The 16,525-nt window shown below is 45.2% G+C and overlaps 1 protein-coding gene and 1 pseudogene across 9 annotated transcripts in view; one reads left to right on the top strand and one right to left on the bottom strand.

Annotated features, from left to right (window-relative positions):
• Nucleotides 1–16,525, bottom strand: part of MTHFS (methenyltetrahydrofolate synthetase) — a 344,713-nt gene that overhangs the window by 268,352 nt on the left and 59,836 nt on the right. The window lies entirely within an intron of this gene.
• On the top strand, nt 13,202–13,719 carry LOC131752575 (riboflavin kinase pseudogene; annotated as a pseudogene).

Genomic DNA, 16,525 nt, shown 5'->3' with positions numbered 1-16,525 from the left:
CTCAAACCTAGCTATGTCTTTATCCCTTTATGTTATAGCTGAGGAAACTGAGGCCCAGGCCAGTTGCAGGGTCACAGTTAGTGTACTGCACAGTCAGGGGTCAATTCTGAGATGCAGCTCTTCTAACCTGGTACCTGTAGCATCCTAGTCCACTGCAGGGAGGGCCTATAAGGATTCAAAACCAGGGGAAAGATGGCAGGGAGGGATTGGAAATTCCTGATCACCTAGATGAGACAGGCACTATACAAGGCACTTTCACAGACTTCCTCTGATTCTAAAAGTGGGGGCTTCCCTGGTGGCGCAGTGGTTGAGAGTCCGCCTGCCAATGCGGGGGATGCGGGTTCGTGCCCCGGTCCGGGAGGATCCCACATGCCGCGGAGCAGCTGGGCCCATGAGCCATGGCCGCTCAGCCTGCGCGTCCGGAGCCTGTGCTCCGCAACGGGAGAGGCCACGGCAGTGAGAGACCCGCATACCGCAAAAAAAAAAAAAAAAAAAAAAAAGAGTAAAAGTGGGCTCAAGCTATATATACCATTTACCCAACTTACTGTGTGCCAGGCACTGTATTCAATGCTTTATCCATTATCTTTTTAACCTTTACCACAAACCTACAAGGTAGATATTACTATCATTCCCCATTTTATAAAGAGGCACAGAGAAGTTAAGTACCTTATACAAGGTCACACAGCTCCTAAGTGGGGGAGCCAGGATTTGAACCCACAGAGCTTGATTTTAGAGTCTATACTCTTAACTCCTATGTTCCACATGCCCCTTTCACCTACCAACTCTCACACATTTACCACGGAGGCCAAAAGATGGCTCCTTTAACTGCTCCCCATCTAGACTGTTTTTGGTGGTGGGGTAGCCTGATAGAGCAAAAGGTGCATATGACCAGGACTTGGAAAACCCGGGCTACAGCCCTAGCTCTGCTGCTTCATCCTGTGGTTCTGTATTTAAGTTCCCTCCCTCCTGTGCTCACCAATTTTCTTCACCTGGAAAAATAGGGGTAATAATATGTAACTCAGGATTGTGGTAAGGATTAAATGCCTCTGAAGACCTATAGCTAATCCAAGAGTGAGCTCCAGGGTGTGGCTTGACACCGGACGGGATGAGTTTGGGTTCTACTGCTCTTGGACAGACCTGGACACTTTGCCTGCAGGGTGGTTGGCTGCGCAGTGGCAGGTCCTAAGAAGCTGTGAGGCTCCATCTGCAGTGTGGCCCTGTGCAGCTGGCCTGCAGCATGCCACGGTGTTCATTTCCGCAACGGCCAACGCCTGCTGCCCAGGGTGAGCTCATGCTCTGTCCACAATCCGCACCACCAACAATTCCCACATTATTAAGTGGCTCGCCTAGCCGCACTTGTTTTTTTTTTAAATGGCATAAGCAGCCATGCAGTTATCTATAGGTGTTTCCATAAACTTAGAAATCTGATCATCTCATTCTCTGAAATTTCCCTTCTGGTGCCTGATGTGGATGGGATTTTTTTTTTAAACTTTATCTAAGCCTTAATTTAAAAATGGATGGATTCAATGGCAGAAATCAATGCATTTACAGGTGATAATAACACTGGCAGGACTAGGTCTGGGCAAAACTATCAAGAGGATAAAATGAGGTATGGAACCCTTCCCCTCTCCTTTTGTCACCTACTCTCTCATTCTGAGGGCACAGATACCCACCTTCACCCTTGCAGCATCTGCCCCAAACCCAGCACCTTCCAGTGATTTTCCATCATATTCAGGACTCTTTTATGGTCCTTTAGTCCCCAGCAGAACATACCCAGGGTACTGCTTTCTGCTAGATAACATTGGAGGTCTCATAATCATGTGACAAAGGACCCTTCCTTTGCAGAAAGCCCCGTCCCCCTAGGGTTCAAAGTGAGGGTGTTGGGGATGAAGAGAGGGGAAGGGAGAGACAGAGAGATGGGAGACGGATTTGGAGGGAGACAAAGAAAGGAGAGAGAGAAGGAAAGAGAGGGAGCAAAGGGATGAGAGGGGAGGGAGCTGGGGAGGAAGGAGAGAAAGATAAGGGGAGGGAATACCGATGTGTAATGGCTGGACCATCTATAGGGAAACTGGAAAGCAAGAAACATAACCACTCGGTGGATGACAGAAAGGCTTCTAAGGAAATCGAGAGAAAACCCAGATTTGAGGGGAGTAGCCCACTGAGGACTGGTTGAGTGCTGGCACTTTGTGATCAGAGAGAAGTAAGCCAAAAGGGCGTTTCTGTAGGACTTCCCTGGCAGTCCAGTGGTTAAGACTCCACGCTTCCACTGCAGGGGGCGTGGGTTTGATCCCTAGTGGGGGAACTAAGATCCCACATGCCATGCGGCACAGCCAAAAAAATAGAAAAAAGCGAAAACAAACAAATGAACAAAACAAAAAGGCATATCTGAGCTGATAGAGAAACCCCAGCTGGCCCAGTCCTGGACAAAGCTGATTTCAGGAACTGATTTCTACAGACCCAACTGGAGGGGCTGAGCTACAGCAGCTGCCCTCACGGGGCCCAGGGCTCCCCAGTGGGAGGCCCGGTGAGACCACTATAGCCACCTTTTTGGCCTTATGATGACAGCCTGGCCTGGCCCCCAGGCGTAGGTCCTGAAGGGGTGACCAAAGTCCAGCTCCACATGAAGGGACCCCTCTCCCAGTCTTCCCATTTATGCCAGGTGACTGTCTCTTCCAACCTGCCACATGCCCAACTTCGTGGACTCAAGTACTTGAGGGAACTCAAGCAACCAAGCTCAAACTGAGCTGGTGGCCCCAAGACCCAGGAGAGCTCCCTGTAAGCGTTCAGGAAGAGAACGAGGAGTACTTCCTTTCTCCAGCATTCTAAATGAAGATGGAGGCACGGGGTGGTGAAAAGAACATGGGCTTCAAAATCAGGGAAGACTTGGTTCAAATCCTGAGCCTCTGCTTATTTGGAATATGATCCTGGTCTCAGTTTCCTCTTCTGTGAATTGGGCACAGTCCTACCTCCTAGAGTGACAAGGACCTGAATATGTTAGTGTATGTATATACATGGGGAATAGCTGTCCTGCACTTCCGTGTCCCTGGCTCTGGTGGGAGACTTCAGCCAGAGTAATACTCCTGCCCTCTCTCCCTTCCTCCTCCCCCCACTGGCTGCTAGGATTCACAGAAGGACCTGTGAGTTTGATGGATTCAGCCTTCCCTGGTTTCTTTGTTTTGGACCTGTCTCCCCATAGAAAAAGTGCTCTCTGCCACACGTGGAGCTCTTGCCCCTGCTAGGAGGGCCTGTGGGTGTCTGGCCAGCTGTACTCATGACTGGCTGAGGATGAGTGCGGGAGCAGGAGCCAAGCAGGAGCCAAGTCTTAGGAAGCCCTACATCTAAGCCACATCCTCCACCCACTATTAACAAAGCTGAGTCACAGATATAGAAAACAAACTTACAGTTACCAGAGGATAATGGGGGTGTGGGAGGTGTGGATAAATTGGGAGATTGGAACTGACATATACACACTAATATATATAAAATAGATAACCTGCTGTATAGCACAGGAGACTCTACTCAATACTCTGTAATGGCATACAGGGGAAAAGAATCTTAAAAAAAAAAAAAAAGAAAAAAGAAGAATGGATACCTGTATATGTATAATTGATTCACTTTGCTGTATACCTGAAACTAACGCAACATTGTAAATCAACTATACTCCAATAAAAATTTAAAAAAACAAAGCTGATACTTGACTTACCCTCCGTCTGAGCCCTGTGTCTGTCTCTCAGCTGATTCTGAACTCAAGAGGTAGAAGAAAGTTAATGTTTGGTGGTCCCTGGTACATAAAAAGCACTCCTTAAAAGCCTGCTACAGGGCTTCCCTGGTGGTGCAGTGGTTGAGAGTCCGCCTGCCAATGCAGGGGCCACGGGTTCGTGCCCCGGTCCGGGAAGATCCCACATGCCGCGGAGCGGCTGGGCCCGTGGGCCATGGCCACTGAGCCTGCGCATCCGGAGCCTGTGCTCCGCAACGGGAGAGGCCACGACGGTGAGAGGCCCGCGTATCACAAAAAAAAAAAAAAAAAAAAAAAAAAAAAGCCTGCTACATATGCATCCCCCAGAGGTAGGGTCCCTCCACCAAATCTGGCAGAACTTCCAGGATTCTCAGTCCACCTGAGGGACACTGTTCCTCCTATAAGAAGCAACCCAGCAAGCAAGAACCAGTCAGCAAACCTGTCTCCCGTTTCAGTGATGCACTCTGATGGACTTTGGGTAAAGTTTCCAGGGTTTTATTTCTACTTGCTCCTGCCCCAGGGTCAGGGGCAATCCTGTTTTTGGCAACCTGTGAGCCATGGCACCCTCTGCTTAGAGCACCAGTCCTCAGCCAACATATTCAACGTCTTCCTCCAAGGAAACTCCAGATACCATGGTCCAGAAGACACTGTTTTTCTTTCTTTTCTGCTGCTCTATGTAGTTCTGATGGGGCTGCAATCACAGGAGCCTTCTTCCTGACCTCAACAAGCCCATCATATACTCCCTCCCAGGAATTTGAATATTGAGCAGAGATGCCCTGACATCCCTCTAAAGGATTTACAAGTTTCTGCCACTAGGATCCCCAGGGCTGCCCTGTTTTCTGTCCTTCGTGCGTTTAGCTCTTCCTTCAGTTCTGTGAACGCCCAGTAGCAGATTTCCCAGGAAACAAAGTGAGTTGGAGATTGGTGTGCAGGAAGTTCACTGAGGAATGCTCTAAGGCTTTGAGGGAGGGAAAGAAACAGAACTGGGCAGGGAGAGAACTGGAACTGCAATGCAGCTGTGCACAGCACACAGGCCTCAGCCAGTCCCACGGGAGCTGCAGCTGGGATGGCCCTTCAGTGGCGGCCTGCCTTGAAGCAAGGAGCCAGGCCTTCGTACCTCTACAACCACCAGACACTGGGTGTGGGCTGTCACCAAGAAGGGGCGCTAACCTTGGGGAAGATGACTTTGTTTAGCCAAGAGCAATTCCAGGCGAGGGCCTCAGCTCTGAGCTGCCAGCAGCCAACATTCTGGCAGCTGGAGGAAAGCATATTTCAGCTCATCACAGCACCCACTGCTCCTTCCAATATCTCTTCTTCTCTTACTCAAGTTCGGTCTCTGCTTGAAGTCAAGGACCATAGCTGATATAGTCAGACACAAAGTAACCTCAGACAGTAGACTCCAATTTACCTCCTGCCTTTGGAAAGCTCTCTTCAACCACTAAACCAAGGTTTATCTGTCCACTGTACATCACCCCCATTCAAAACCGAGAACAAGAACATGAACTTCTAACAACAGGAGTGCCGTGCAAACTGCTAACCACCATGGAGTTCCGCTTCGGTGATCAGTCTGTGCCTGTCAGCTCTCCATGTACAATTACCACGTGTAAAATGTTGTTCCATGGGGCTTTTCCTTGTCCCTGGAATTTCTGCAGTCTCCAAGGCAGGGACAATGGTGACAGGTATCGACACACTCTGAAGAGAAGTGATGGACATGTTGTTTTAGCCTGGTCCCCTGAAAATCAGACCCTGGGACAAGGAAATGCATGCAGAAGTATATTTGGGGAAGTGGCCCGAGAAACAGGAATGGGGGACTGAGAAGAGGAAGCAGGGAAAGGTCACGAAAGTTCAACGCTACCAGCCTGGTGATCCTCTGAGGAGCAATGCAGAAGAGAACTCAGAATCGTCTGCCCAAAGGTTAGGAGTGGAGAGAATTCATCCGCGGGCTCCTGACCTGCACGGGTCAAGCGCTGCCCCTTGGGGTGCTGACCTCCCCGCACTGCCAGGTGTGCACATGCGCCAGGATGACTGACAGGGCTCTTGCAAGGGTCTTACTCAGACGTGACATTCCAGGGTGGGAAGCCCTGCAGGGGAGGAGAGATGCTGTCTTCATCTGTAGGCAGCCAGTGTGCTGCAGCAATGGCTGGAGAAAAAAGCAGCCCGAGAGGACATAGCAGCAGCACAAGAGGGGTCCAACACACATATCCGTGCCGGCTTTACCAGCACGTAAAAGGTAGCCAGCATGGTTCTTCAACTAGCCACCACAATCATCCATCTCCAGGTTGTATTAGAAAAGATAAGAGACTAAGACGATTCTTTGAAATAAGGGACTCTGCACGTATAGAGAATGCTGTGTCATTTTCCTTGCCCTCCCTGTGCCTCTGGAGGGAAGGGGCTGGGAGGAGGCTACCAGAGGTCAGCGGGAGAGTGGTTCGGTGCACGCAGTCCCAGCAGAGATTCTCACAAAGTGCCTCTATGAAAGATAGCCCGTAAGTGGGCATTTGGCATGCAGAAGGCACTGATGGCCAGGTTACACCAGCACCCACTCAGGTGAGCTTTGTCCTTTTCCTCCATTGTCAGAACTTTCTGAGCCACAAGAAAGGAGCAAGGGAAGTGAAATACCACACCAAGACCTCTCCGCACTTCCCCACAAGTGGAAGAAAGAAACAAGCATGGAGTTGGATGAGAAAGTGAACTTTTGATATAAGGTTGGACTGAACTTTTTGAAACCTGAGAATGGAACTTCTTTTTATATCTGAAGGGTGATCCAAAAACTAGAGGATCTGCCCAAAATATGTTCCTGCACAGGAAAGGGAGATCCAAAAGATCTAAAGAAAAAGAAGAGAACTATTTCTGGATTGTACTTACCTGGGTTGAAAGTCATCCCTGAAACTGAATGCAGCCTCTAGCCCTCACCAGATGTTAGCACCCGGTGGACCTGGAGGCATGTGGGATCAGAGAACACATCTGGGACAGGCTGCACACCTGCAGAACACTCCTGGCTTGAGGGGTTTATACCTCTTCCACCCTACATGGCTTTGGTGTCAGAGGTCAGCTCCACCAGGTGAAACCTATTGCACCTGTAGACAACTGGACATATTTCCCATGGCTGACAAGAAGGGCATTCCAATTTAAGCTGAGCTGCTTGCTCCATGTCTGTCTCTGATATTTACCTATTCCCCCATTAGACTTATCTCTAAACATCAGTCTTCAGATCTCTGCACAAGTTTTCCTATAACTTTAGCATGCGTAAGAACCCCCTGGACTGCTTGTTTACAATGCAAATTTCCAGTCCCCTATCCCTAGAGATTCTGATTTAGTAGGTGACCCGTAGAAAACAGTCTGAAAAACAGTGCTCTAGAAAACAGTGCTGTCTAATAGAACATTCTACGGTGTTGGAAATGTTTTATCCCTGTGCTATCCAATACAGTAGACACTTGATATGTGGCTAGTGTGACCAAAGGAGTGAATTTTAAATTTTATTCAGTTTTAAACAATGTGAGTTTAAAGAGCTACATGCGACTACGGCCGCCATCCTGAACAGCACAGCTTAGGGCTTTGCTATGCAGAGTGCACAGCAAACCAGCAGCAGCACCTGAAGGTTTGTTAGAAATGCAGAATTTCAGGTCCCACTGTGGACCTACTGAATCAGAATCTGCAATCTAACAAGATTCCCCAGGCGGGACTTCCCTGGCGGTCCAGGGGTTAAGACTCCATGCTTCGAGTCCCCGTTCAAGCCACGCCGCCACAGCCTCCTCCAGCCGGAGCCGGTGGCACAGGCTGCGCTGCCGTGAAATGGTTCTCGCAGCCGCGGCGGCGGTAGTGGACCAATTCCCAGGTCCGCGCCAGGTGGGGAAGCCTGAACTCGTGGAGGGGAATCCCTCTCGCTTCACCCCAGACCCCGGCTGCACCCGCGGTGGGGGGCGGACGCTCTGCCAGCCCATGAACGGCAGAGGCGGAGGCCGCGACCAGACCTATGCGTGCGCCTCCCGGGCAGGAGGAGGAAGGAGCGAACAGGGGACCCCGCATCTGGAGGGGACAGCCGCGTGCCCCGCCCCTGCATCCAGAGCGAGAGAACTCCGAGCCTCCCACCAGGCAGAGCACAGAGGAGCGGACTGTAAACCCCGGGACCGAGGAACCTTGTGCTCCAGACCCCTTGGCAGTGGCCGTCTGGACCCAGAGGTGCTGACTCACACCACACGCAGCTGCACCCAGCCTGCCACCCAGGCAGGGTCGCCAGGGCGGGGCTGACCTGCCAGAAAAGTTGCAGACAGCGTGGGAGAAGCCAGCACCCCCTTTCACCATCTCCAGCTCATGGACGAATGATTCTGCCTGTCTCACCAAGGACTGATGCTCCAGAGTAAGGAAACTGCTCAAAGAACTCATGCAAGTTGAACTTACAGCTTCCTTGATCCGACTCAATATTCAGATATCAAAGTAGACTGCAATACCTGTGTGGAAATAGAGGACAGAAAGCTGTGTGGAAGACAGGCTCTTGATGCTCCAGCCAAGGCATCAGGGCTGTGCCACTGAGGTGGGAGAGCCAAGTTCAGGACACTGGTCCACAAGAGACCTCCCAGCTCCACTCAGTGACCAGCAAGCTACAGTACAGGACACCCTATGGCAAACAACTAGCAAGACAGGAACACAACCCCATCCATTAGCACAGAGGCTGCCTAAAATCATAAGGCCACAGACACCCCCAAACACACCACTAGACGTGGACCTGCCCACCAGAAAGACAAGATCCAGCCTCATCCACCAGAACACAGGCACTAGTCTCCTCTATCAGGAAGCCTACACAACCCACTGAACCAACCTTAGCCACTGGGAACAGACACCAAAAACAACAGAAACTACGAACCTGCAGCCTGCGAAAAGGAGACCCCAAACACAGTAAGTTAAGCAAAATGAGAAGATAGAGAAACACGCAGCAGATAAAGAAGCAAGGCAAAAACCCACCAGACCTAACAAATGAAGAGGAAATAGGCAGTCTACCTGAAAAAGAATTCAGAATAATGATAGTAAAGATGATCCAAAATCTTGGAAATAGAATGGAGAAAATGCAAGAAACATTTAACAAGGACCTAGAAGAACTAAAGAGGAAACAAGCAACGATGAACAACACAATAAATGAAATTAAAACTTCTCTAGAAGGGATCAATAGCAGAATAACTAAGGCAGAAGAACGGATAAGTGACCCGGAAGATAAAATAGTGGAAATAACTACTGCAGAGCAGAATAAAGAGAAAAGAATGAAAAGAATTGAGGACAGTCTCAGAGACCTCTGGGACAACATTAAATGCACCAACATTCAAATTATAGGGGTCCCAGAAGAAGAGAAAAAGAAAGGGACTGAGAAAATATTTGAAGAGATTATAGTTGAAAACTTCTCTAATATCGGAAAGGAAATAGTTAATCAAGTCCAGGAAGCACAAAGAGTCCCATTCAGGATAAATCCAAGGTGAAACACACCAAGGTACATATTAATCAAACTATCAAAAATTAAATACAAAGAACAAATATTAAAAGCAGCAAGGGAAAAGCAACAGTAACACATAAGGGAATCCTCATAAGGTTAACAGCTGATCTTTCAGCAGAAACTCTACAAGCCAGAAGGGAGTGGCAGGACATATTTAAAAGGTTGAAAGAGAAAAACCTACAACCAAGATTACTCTACCCAGCAAGGATCTCATTCAGATTTGATGGAGAAATTAAAAGATTTACAGACAAGCAAAAGCTAAGAGAATTCAGCAGCACCAAACCAGCTTTACAACAAATGCTAAAGGAACTTCTCTAGGCAGGAAACACAAGAGAAGGAAAAGACCTACAATAATAAACCCAAAACAATTAAGAAAATAGTAATAGGAACATGCATATCGATAATTACCTTAATAAATGGATTAAATGCTCCAACCAAAAGACATAGACTGGCTGAATGGATACAAAAACAAGACCCATATATATGCTATCTACAAGAGACCTACTTCAGACCTAGGGACACATACAGACTGAAAGTGAGGGCATGGAAAAAGATATTCCATGCAAATGGAAATCAAAAGAAAGCTGGAGTACCAATACTCATATCAGACAAAATAGACTTTAAAACACAGACTATTACAAGAGACAAAGAAGGACACTACATAATGATCAAGGGATCAATTCAAGAGGAATATTTAACAATTGTAAATATTTATGCACCCAAAATAGGAGTACCTCAATACATAAGGCAAATACTAACAGCCATAAAAGGGGAAACCAACAATAACACAATCATAGTAGGGGACTTTAACACCCCACTTTCACCAATGGACAGATCATCCAAAATGAATATAAATAAGGAAACACTAGCTTTAAATGATACATTAAAAAAGATGGACTTAACTGATATTTACATCCAAAATATTTCCATTTGATATATTTCCAATTGATATTTCCATCCAAAATCAACAGAATACACATTCTTCTCAAGTGCTCATGGAACATTCTCCAGGATAGATCATATTTGGGTCACAAATCAAGCCTCAGTAAATTTAAGAAAACTGACATTGTATCAAGTATCTTTTCCAACCACAACACTATGAGACTAGATATCAATTACAGGAAAAAAACTGTAAAAAATACACATACATGGAAGCAAAACAATACTCTACTAAATAACAAAGAGATCACTGAAGAAATGAAAGAGGAAATCAAAAAATACTTAGAAACAAATGACAATGGAGACACGACAACCCAAAACCTATGGGATGCAGCAAAAGCAGTTCTAAGAGGGAAGTTTATAGCTATACAAGCCTACCTTAAGAAACAAGAAACATCTCAAATAAACAACCTAACCTTACACCTAAAGCAATTAGAGAAAGAAGAACAAAAAAACCCCAAAGCTAGCAGAAGAAATCATAAAGATCAGATAGGAAATAAATGAAAAAGAAATGAAGGAAACGATAGCAAAGATCAATAAAACTAAAAGCTGGTTTTTTGAGAAGATAAACAAAATTGATAAACCATTAGCCAGACTTATCAAGAAAAAAAGGGAGAAGACTCAAATCAATAGAATTAGAAATGAAAAAGGAGAAGTAACAACTGACACTGCAGAAATACAAAGGATCACTACAAGCAACTATATGCCAATGAAACAGACAACCTGGAAGAAATTGATGAATTCTTACAAATGCACAACCTTCTGAGACTGAACCAGGAAGAAATAGAAAATATGAACAGACCAATCACAAGCACTGAAATTGAAACTGTGATTAAAAATCTTCCAACAGGGCTTCCCTGGTGGCGCAGTGGTTGAGAGTCCGCCTGCCGATGCAGGGGACGCGGGTTCGTGCCCCGGTCCGGGAAGATCCCACATGCCGCTGAGCTGCTGGGCCCGTGAGCCATGGCCGCTGAGCCTGCACATCTGGAGCCTCCGTGGCGGGAGAGGCCACAGCAGTGAGAGGCCCGCGTACCAAAAAAAAAAAGAGTCATGTACCACAATGTTCATTGCAGCTCTATTTACAATAGCCAGGACATGGAAGCAACCTAAGTGTCCATCAGCAGATGAATGGATAAAGAAGATGTGGCACATATATATGATGGAATATTACTCGCCACGAAAAGGAATGAAACTGAGTTATTTGTAGTGAGGCGGATGGACCTAGAGACTGTCATACAGAGTGAAGTAAGTCAGAAAGAGAAAAACAAACGCCGTATGCTAATGCATATATATGGAATCTAAAAAAAAATGGTCAGAAGAACCTAGGGGCAAGATGGTAATAAAGATGCAGACCTACTAGAGAATGGACTTGAGGATACAGAGAGGAGGAAGGGTAAGCTGGGACAAAGTGAGAGAGTGGCATGGACATATATACACTACCAAACGTAAAATAGATAGCTAGTGGGAAGCAGCCACATAGCACAGAGAGATCAGCTTGGTGTTTTGTGACCACCTAGAGGGGTTGGATAGGGAAGGTGGGAGGGAGATGCAAGAGGGAAGAGATATGGGGACATATGTATATGTATAACTGATTCACTTTGTTATAAAGCAGAAACTGACACACCATTATAAAGCAATTATACTCTAATAAAGATGTTTAAAAAAAAAAAAAAGACTCCATGCTTCCACAGCAGGAGGCACGGGTTCAATCCCTGGTCAGGGAACTAAGATCCCACATTGCCCATCACGCAGCCCAAATTATAAATAATAAATAAATTTTTAAAAAAAAGATCCACAGGGAATTGATAAGTCACTTTCGAGAACATTTTGGTGCCTCATTGAGATCTCCCATTCCTGAACCACCTGCTGTTAACACAACTCTCTTATTCTAGATGCATTCTAACAGCCAACTGTATAATGATCTAATCTAGCTCTTAACCCAGAATATGGGATTCTGATGTAACTAGAATTATTGGTCTAGAAGAAATGATGTGTGTGTGTGTGTGTGTGTGTGTGTGTGTGTGTGTGTGTGTGTGTGTGTGTGTGTGCTGAGAGAGAAAGAGGGAGAGAGAGATATGAAGGGAGGTTGTAATCAACTTAGAAAGGGTCCTAGATGCTAGCCAGGGGGTTACGTTTTATTCTTTGGGCAACAGAGAACCATCAAAAGCTGTTAAGCTGGCAAGCGATATAAGTAGAGTTATATATTTTACGACGATAACGCATGGAAATGTGGAGGATGGAGTGGAGGAGGTGTTTCGCCACACCGCTATCTCCATTGTCTACTGGGTCTTGTATCAATATTAAGCATTACTGCAGAGAGTAGCATTGGCTACCTACCTTCCTGTTAAATTTGAGGAACAGCAAATATTTAGGATTTATAGGATCTATCTATTCTCCAGCATCAACGTCCACAAGTATCCAACCCAGATCTTCAGAATAATGTAATACTCGTTATTTCTTTTCTTTTTTTGTGGTACACGGGCCTCTCACTGTTGTGGCTTCTCCGGTTGCGGAGCACAGGCTCCGGACGCGCAGGCTCAGCGGCCATGGCTCACGGGCCCAATGTGGGATCTTCCCGGACCGGGGCACGAACCCATGTCCCCTGCATCGGCAGGCGGACTCTCAACCACCTTGCCACCAGGGAAGCCAATCTCTTTTCTTGAGAGGAAATAACAAACACTTTTTGCATTTCAATCCTATAGAGATTATTTCTCAGTGATAAACCAAACGTTCACCATTTCTAATAGTGAACTCCTTGGGATCTGATTCACCGCTGAAACAATTGTTTGCTTCTTAAGTATGCTTTTTAAACATATCATTTTAAGGCTAAAAGTATAGGTAGGGACTTCTGAGGTCGCCGTTGTTCTGGAGCCCAGACGCAGCCTCTGAGTTGCCCGGCACCTTCTGTTCGGTCAGCGGCGTGAGGGTCTCACCGGGGCGTGTCGTCCGCGCCGCTCGTCCCGTTGTACGCCTGTGCACTTGCCCCACCGGCCGGCCTAAGGAGCTCCCGCCCGTGTCCCCCAGCGGGTGCAGTGGGTCCCGGCACCGCCTCGATGGCGGCTCCGCCCGACGCGCAGACTGGACCACAGCCCGCACCCTGAGGTACCTGCCGTACTTCTGCCGCGGCCAGGTGGTGCGGGGCTTCGGTCGCAGCTCCAAGCAGCTGGGCATCCCTACAGCTAACTTTCCTAAACAAGTAATAGCTAGTCTCCCAGCTGATGTATCCACTGGCATTTACCATGGTTGGGTCAGTGTTGGAAGTGGGGACGTCCATAAGATGGTGGTGAGCATAGGATGGAACCCATACTGCAAGAATACAAAAAAGTCCATGGCAACGGATATCATGCATACTTTCAAAGAGGACTTCTATGGGGAACTTCTCATTGTGGCCGTCGTCGGCTACCTCAGACCAGAAAAGAATTTTGATTCTTTAGAGTCACTTATTTCAGCAATTCAAGGTGATACTGAGGAAGCTAAGAAACGACCAGATTTACCAGAACATTTGAAACTCAAAGAAGACAATTTCTTCCAGGTTCCTAAAAGCAAAATAATTTATGGCCACTGATGGAAAAGCATCTTATTTATTCATTCACTGTTTTCTAATATTTTACTGCTCATAACTCTACAGTCTCATCTTGGTTATATTTTAAAAATCAAACATTTTCCTACAGCTGTGAATGAAACAGTACAATGTAGTTACCGTATTATGTTCCAGCTGTTCAGTGAAACCCATCATGTTACAGTACTAAAAAGGTTCACTTTAAAAATCAAGATTCTTTTTTATGTAATATGCTGATTAAAATGCACACTCGGAAGGTCTAAGTGTTTCTTAATGGAAATGAAATATATATAAATATGGGTAACAGACAAGTCACTAGTTTGAGATGAGAACTATAACTTCATGGTAAAATTTTAGCACGCATGTACTGTGTAGCATGCTCTGCTAATCAGAAGGCTTATAAAAGTAACTATATTAAGCGGAGGTTTTGACAGTTTATTACAAACCTAAGGGGAAAAATCCAGACTTCATATTTTTGATATTTTGTGCATTTACATATTATTATAGACATAAAGACTTGTGAAATTTCATTTTAATTAGTCATTTCCTTTAAGGGCTTAAAGCATTGTACTGGGTTCCATTTTTGTTACAGCTGCCTCAGTTCTAATTGGTCTAGACTCTCTCCCTATTAATTTTTTTGTTTTTCTTTTAAAACAGTAAAATGAGTGTTTTTCGAATCTCTAGGTCTCATTTTTGTGTTGTATAATACTTCTCTCTTTAAGAGTAGATATTCTTCAACATTTTTCTTAACCTTTGTTTTCTGTAAACAATTGTCAGTGTCAGTTTTTCCATTTAGAAAATCCAACTCTACATTTACAAAATGCAGAGTTTCATCTGCGTCTGTATCTGCCATCCCATCCCTTCACTATATGAAGAGTGATTAAGCGCATATCTCTTGCATTTTAGAAAAAACACCCAAAACTTCATCTGTAGGCTTCCTCAAAGTTTAAATGAACACCTAGCAGTTCATTTATATATATATCAGTCTTTTTTTTTTAACATCTTTATTGTAGTATAACTGTTTTACAATAGTGTGTTAGTTTCTCCTTTACAACAAAGTGAATCAGTTACACATATACACATGTTCCCATATCTCCCCCACACACACACCCCCCCTCCCACCCACCACCCACCCCCCGTCTATACCAGTTTCTTAAACAACACAAAATACTTGTTTCCCCCCTAGGGAAACTATTTAAGAGCCAACTAAACACGAAATACAAAGTTATTTGTTTTTAATGTAATTATATGTTCCTGAGCAAATGCAAACTGTTGTAGTTGTGTGTGCACAATGTAATTTAAGGCTAAAGAGTGCTATCTAGAAGGTAATTTTAAAGATAACTCATTATAAAAACATTTTCCCCTAATCTGCATAAATGAGAGAACTGATTTTAACAAAACTGTTTATGTAATATTTAGAAAAACATCTAAAGCTAATGTTGGAGATGGGGGAAGCAGGAATAGATTCAGTTGGATTATTTTGACTTTTTGGTGTATGAATTTATGGCAAACAATGTAGTATGTGTCTTTTTCATTTCTTCTTCATAGAAATACTTAGAAAATGTAATTTAATGTTAGAAATCCTATACTTGAAAGAAGCCTCAATTATCAGTGGTTCTATGAAACAAAGTTAAAAACAAACATGGAAGGTGTAAAAAAGATTTGTGTTTCTTTGAGTAGCTTGTGACTGATTATATCCTCATTAAGTGTGAAAATTCTTTGATATTGTCACCTTACATTTTGTTAAATAACTATTGCTTTTGAAAAACCTATAGTGTGTGGTTTAGGACTTAGTTAATAGTGTCTACAATTTTTTAAGTTTTATATTAAGTATTTATATATTATAAGAAATTGCAGTAGGGCCACTTTTGATTAGTCAGTGTTTTCAGGCCTTGAAATAAATCTTGATCAAGTGAAAAAAAAAAGTATAGGTAGGATATTCACAGGACACATATAAGAAAAACAGCTGCAACTGGGGGCTGGGCAGAGGTATGAAATGCAAAGAGAACTGAGGGACTTAAAAAGTGCCCCTTGTCTTTTACCTAGGCTCAGAAGTCCTTTGACGCACCCAAACAGTGGATACTGGTCAGCCAGGCGACGTCTGAGAGGAAAAGAACCGAAAGAAAGGCACCTGCTGTTTCCTAGGTGACAGGGTTCTTTAAGGCACTCTGTTTGTCAAGGACTAACTTAGAGAAATTATTTCTCCTAGTACTCAAACACTGTGGGCAAGAGAACAGCCCCAAAAGAGCACTCAGAAGACAAGGAGACCGGTATTGGGACACAGAGGACCAGCGAGATGAAAGGGTCATGGGAGGTCAGATACATACATGTGGTCAACAAGAGCCAAGGAGAGGAGGGGCAGATGAAGTCAGTGCCCTGCAGCTCAGGCCGTCTCTTAGTGGAGGGACCAGAGAACCAAACCCTCTACCCATCCAGCTGAGAGGACATGTTCTTAGAGCAGTGGTCTCCAAACAGGGTGACACACCCCAGGGAGTGGGCAAGGTGAACCACTGGGGCTTGGGAAGAAATTAGAATCTCTAGTTATTTTATCTTTAAAAGACAAGGAATTAAGTTTTGCTGACGCTTAAAACTTAGATTGACATCGGCTCCTCACTCTGCCGGCACATCAGAAGGCCCCATGTCCAGTTAGTATGCAAGCCAGAAAATAGCTGTTGGATACTGTGAAAGGAAGCGTTTTGTTCCTTTCAGCATACTGAGACGTACTGTGTTATTTTAATATTTACAGGCACGTGGATTCATGTGTTATATTATGTAGTTTTTACTAAACCAACCCTCTTAAAAAGTGGCTTAA

This window comes from Kogia breviceps, chromosome 3 (assembly GCF_026419965.1).
Source record: "Kogia breviceps isolate mKogBre1 chromosome 3, mKogBre1 haplotype 1, whole genome shotgun sequence".
Lineage (NCBI taxonomy): Eukaryota > Metazoa > Chordata > Mammalia > Artiodactyla > Physeteridae > Kogia > Kogia breviceps.
This window is presented reverse-complemented; position numbering and strand designations above follow the sequence as displayed.